Source organism: Octodon degus, unplaced genomic scaffold, assembly GCF_000260255.1.
Source record: "Octodon degus isolate 3935 unplaced genomic scaffold, OctDeg1.0 scaffold00216, whole genome shotgun sequence".
Classification (NCBI taxonomy): Eukaryota; Metazoa; Chordata; class Mammalia; order Rodentia; family Octodontidae; genus Octodon; species Octodon degus.
The window spans coordinates 2,873,134-2,878,732 of record NW_004524792.1 but is presented as its reverse complement, the minus strand read 5'-3'; positions in this window follow the sequence as shown (position 1 = coordinate 2,878,732).

The following is a 5,599-nucleotide window of genomic DNA, read 5'->3' as shown; positions in this document are numbered from 1 at the left end:
TTTGAGATGCTTACCTATTAATAGACATAATCATTGCGATCAGTAGTAAGTTCTATAACTTTCATGAACATGAATCTTGATTTCATTAAAATTGTATGAATTCAGCATTAAAACTGTTGTTAATCATCTCTTAATTTCTTTAGGCAGTAACTGATAACATATCAATAAAACATAAGGAAAATGACATGCTCTGTTAGTAGCTCAGAGCAGCTTCTCTGTAACTCTTTCTGATCAAGATGGGGAAAGAGGCTCTGACCCTACGGACACAGGTCTCCATGTGCGTTTGTTTAAGATTCAGGGCTGATACTCCACTCTGGGGCTGGGCTCATGACCTCCCTTGGGCCCAAGACTGCACGGACCTCTTCCTGAAATCTTAGCTTGGCTTCCTACCTGGCTTTTCCATCTCCTGGAACTTTGTTCCTCTAAATCCATTTGCACATTGCTTGAGATTTAGCTAACATGCCTGTCTGAGTTGCTGAGATATCCAAAAGCCTTTGCCTTTAAAGATTAAATGTAAGAGATTGAAGTCCAACTAGAAGTTAGCCTGAACATTAAGATATTAACCTACTTGCACTCCGTATCTCTACTGCTATGGACTTCTGACTCCATTCAGGTACAAATCCCAGTTCCCCCTTGGCCTGTTTGTTGAGGGATAGGAGAAGCTCACAGCTAGGACTAGGAATGCTTCCTGCTCCCAAACTCCCACCCTGGGAGATGTAGGCAGGCTTCAGGCAGCGAGGTCACTTCTGGGTGGAAGCTGCTCTCCTGTGCTCAGCTGCCCTTACCTTTTGTACAAGATCTGAAATTTTGCTCAGTTAACTCTTTTTTTATTTTTATTTTTATTTTTTAAAACCTATTTCCTATTCAGATTTGAGGAGCCTAAACCTAGGATCAGGTTTAGGCTGAGTATGTTTCACATGTTTCAATGTCACAAGAATTATGTTCTTTTCTCTAAAAGTGACTTTAATTGGAGAAGCAAAAATGTGAGGACTTACAGGCAGATCGAACAGGTGCCTGTGAGTTTTAACCTTATTAATGTGCTGTGTGCAAATGGAACTGAGCCTCATAATAGAGTAATTGAGCCCACAGGGTATCTCTTAAGGATATTGGACTCCTTAGAGAGTGGGTGGTTTATCATAATTTTGCATAATTTATGTTGTTTTATCCAAAGCATAGTCATTCTTTTTTTCCTTTCCCTTGGAGAGTTGTAAATACCAGTGAATACGAAAGTTACGGACAGCATCAACATGCTCCAGTCGTTTGTTCTGAAGGGCTGCACCAATGGTACAGAAGCAGCTGAACGGAAAGATGGAGGCACTAAGTGCAGGGTGCTTCAAGATGTGCTTCTGTAGTTAAAATCAGCACTCATATGTTATGTGGTGGCGCAGGACCAGTGCTTAACTGGTGTGTCTTTACCCAAGTCTCTTTAATTTGCTGGATGGATAAGTGTACAGAATACTATTTATATAACCTTATTTTAACTCAGAGAAACAGATTCTGAGAAGTTAAGCAGCTGGTCCAAAGTCACATTTCTCTGATGGTATGAGTTAGGCTTCTGGTCTCAAGATTCAAGTCTTTCTACTTACATGCAGTGTCTTTTGGAGAGACGTATCTCTGTACTATTTTTTATTGCATTTATGTGTGGATTTATTTCATTTTATAGAATTTCTAATTAAAATGATAAGATTAAAATTTAAACGTGAGGATTCAAATTGTACCTTTCCTGATGTAATATCTTTTGGGGGGATGAGTTCAGTGCTGGAGGGCGCTGCTGCAAGAGGGAGTTAGGTGAGCTTGCCAGGTGTTGTGACACTTGGTGCAAACTCTAGGCTTGGTCTCTTCATCACCCCTCAAAACCACAGCCAGGGGTAGGTGAAGGGCCTCTGGTTCACTCCAGAGAGCTTGGGTTTGGTCTCATGGAAGGTGGAATTTGAGAGAGTCCCAAGGTGGAATGGAATATTTTTCTACAACGCCATGGTAGCTGTATTTCTTTAGATGGCTCCTTATTTTAGGATGAAGCAGCAGTTCTTTTAGAGTGTTACTAGATAGGCTGATATTGAAATTATCTAGGAATATATGTTAACCTTGTTTATTATCATTTCATTTTTTCTTCTTAAAATTCCTTAAAATGCCAGAAGAAAAAAGTGACATTGAGAAATAGGTTGATATTAAAGAAATCTACAGTTGCTTAAACACTACTTGACAAAAATGTTGGTCATCTGAGAATAAATGAATCGGGACTCTAGGGTATGAGAGGTGGAGACCATGGCTTTGAGTATCTGTAGTTAGACAGCTGAGACTGGCCCTGGGAAGGGACTTTTCGGTGCATGTAGTGCTGAGCAAGAAGCTGTTGTATCATAACGCATACCTAAAATATGCTTCTTCCTTTCCAAATCTTTCTTGATTAGATTTTGTAAAACCTCCTGTCCTGAGGTAAATTCATAGAGAAGCACAGGAGTAATGGAATGGACCGAGCCCTGCCAAATGAAAGTGAAGCCTCAAAGCATAAAGGTCAGCATGTCCTTTGACTGAATTTTTCAACATAAATGTTTTTATTAGTGCATACAAATTTCTAAAAATCTTGAATTTCACTGTGGCATTTTCTTCCAAGAATACAACGTGGTTTGATCATATTCATGCCACCAAGTATCCTTTTAAATGAAGACAAAGTCTCTAACTCTGCCCTGTGTCATTTTTTCTTATTGTCCTCTCTGCATGATGCAAGGACCTGGATTTGATCCTAATGATAATGAAGCAAAATAATTCCCTTCTTTCCTTTTCACCAATTGTGTTAGACCCTTTAGATAAGAAATAAGCTCTACATGACTTGTTAAATAAAGCATCCATTTTTTATGTATTCAAACAGGAAATCAGCCCCCACTACTATCATTGGTGCTTTCTCTTGGCACATTATCATATCGTGATTGTCACTGACAGAAGCCTGTTTCGTCTACCACATGGTGGACTAATCACTGAAGTAAGGAGCTTTGTAAGACAGTCTATTCATGAGGTCACTAAACACAAAGCAATAGTAGCTACAGTCTCAAATCTGCTTCCTTAAGGATAGAGCTTATGTGTGTTTATGGGGTAAGGAAACAAGGTGCCTGAGGGGAGGAGGAGGCAAGGAAAAGTGAGGCCATGGGAGGGCCACATGTGTGCAACAGCACAAGGGATGCCATGCAGGAGATGATGACACATAGTTGCTCTGAGAGTGGAGCTTTGGCTCTTTGATGTTGAGGCTCACCAAGTGGACACTTTGTTCTAGATTTTCTCTTATCTTAGTAAATAAGGAACAACGCCCTCCTATTAATTTTCTACCTCTATTACATTGCTACCAGAGTTTCTGCTAATGAGTAAACTGGACTCATCTTAGTATTACCCTTTCTCTTCTTTTATTTGGTGATGGGGAACATGACTTCTGGAGCCTAGGCTGTAGAAAGTATTAGAACATAGGAAGTGGAGTCTGGGTACTCTGTGTTCATGCTCAGAGTTTCAGAGTCTTCAGTACCTTGCACGTTCAGTGAAGAGATGCTGACAGTTTTACAATTCATATTAATTATACTTCGATTGTTTTAAAAATCAAGGAAGCTTGCAAAAAAAGACAGTACAGTAAGGTTCAGTGGAATAGAATTGAAATATTAGAACCAAAGTTAATGAGTCTATGGATATTCTAATTGTAGATAATTTGTCTTGATTGAAACTTAAATTTGGCTCCAGGTCCTGGAAAACCAGACAAAGGGAAATAGGACAAGATGCATGGTTTGTCACAGTTCCTGGAGGAAACAGAACTGACCCAGCACCAACTAGAGAGGATTTCATGGAGCTGTACTAAGAACTGCATCTGAGATATGCCTAGATTTCCCTCTAAAAGAAAGAGCAAGGACAAATTACTGATTGCAGTGTTGCTCAGTAATCTCTGAGCTCTTAAATGGGGTCACTAAAGATTGTTCTTCAGGACTGCTATGATTCAATAGGACATTTTACAGCTCCTACTTGGGATCAGCCTAATTTTTTTCAGTAGGGACATGGTTGAATATGGTGCGACACATTTTCCTGGAGCATACTGTATGCTTTCTTACACATCACCTTGGCCCCATATGGCCTTTGCTGATGACTTCATAGCTGTCCTTCCACCACTCCTATTGGAGTTGGTTGTGACTTGTACTGGCCAATGGGATGAGAGTATACCCCACACCTGCACCCTCAGGCACCCATTCTGTGTTTCCTTGCTCTCCTCCTGTGAACTTGCCATCACCAGGGGAACACTGGCCCCTCGGCTTCTGGTCCAAGGAAAATCCTCAATGTGAGTGGAAGAAAAAGCCAGTTACTGGGAGTCACTAAATTTGGGGATAATTTGTTATATGTCATTAAAATGACTATGGGTGATTGGCACAGTGGGCTTCTATAAACACACCTGGAAGGGTAGCTGTGGCATATGAAGAACACAAGTTTAAAAGTCAGGATAACATACATTCTGCTCTGATAGAGTAATATAAATGTCTGATCTCTGCAAAATAAAGGACTATGCTGTTACATCAAAATGGTTAAAATAGTGTGAGGCATGATTGTTCATATCTTTAAGAGCATAAATTTTGAAAGTCTACGCATTTACAAAAACTGTTTGGATAATTTTTCATTTTTGCCCTTTTGTGCATGCACACACACACACAACTAAAAAAGCTTAATAAAGCAGAAGGAACAGGTTCAATTGTACTGCCACCATAGTGACAGTAGTGGCCCCATGTCTAGGTGGTGGTCTGTGTGAAATATTGTCTAGATCTGCTCTTATCATTGTCTGAGACAGCAGTGAATAAACTTCCCTAGTGCTGGATCTGTCTGAGACTATTGAGAATATACTCTTCTAGTGCTGAATCAAAGTAGTGCTACTCAGAATTGCACAGTTAAGAGTCATGCAGTCAGGGTTAGAGAACAAGCAGCTTTGTTAGTTTCCTGCCACAGATATTGCTGCTGTGGGCAGTAGATTTGGGAAGAAGAGATACTGCCAAGGAGCACCAGCAGATCCAGTCCTAAGCTAACACGTTCCCCAGTCGTCTTAGTTACATTTCTTGTTGCCTAGACATAATACCTAATGCTCATAGTCAAGGGAGGACAAGTTTATTTAGCTTCCAGTTGGTACAGATTTCAGTCCCCAGGTGGCTGGCTCTAAGGCAGGGTGGCATGGCAGAGGGGCAGCAGGTCATGGCAGCAGAAGACAGCAAAAGCAATGAGAGAGGAGAGCAGACAAGCTCTTTCTGTCCCTCATAATGTATGCAGGCTGTTCTCCCTAGGGTGAGTGTAGCACTCACACCCTTAATTTCAGCATGCGTAATCCCAACGTCGGACCATGACTCAGTCACACACTCTAAATTCATCCACCTCCAAAAAGTTCTCCCTGACAACAGCATGAGGCTTTGTGGGGACATGCAAACACAAACCGGAACAACCATCCTCCCTAAACTCATGCATATAATTTTGCATTTATGCACGAAGACCATTTTATAATATATTTCTTTTTTTTCTTTTCAAAGTTTTATTGATAAACATATAGCAATGAGACAGTTTCAAATCAAATCGAAAGTACAGTTTCAACAAATAATAC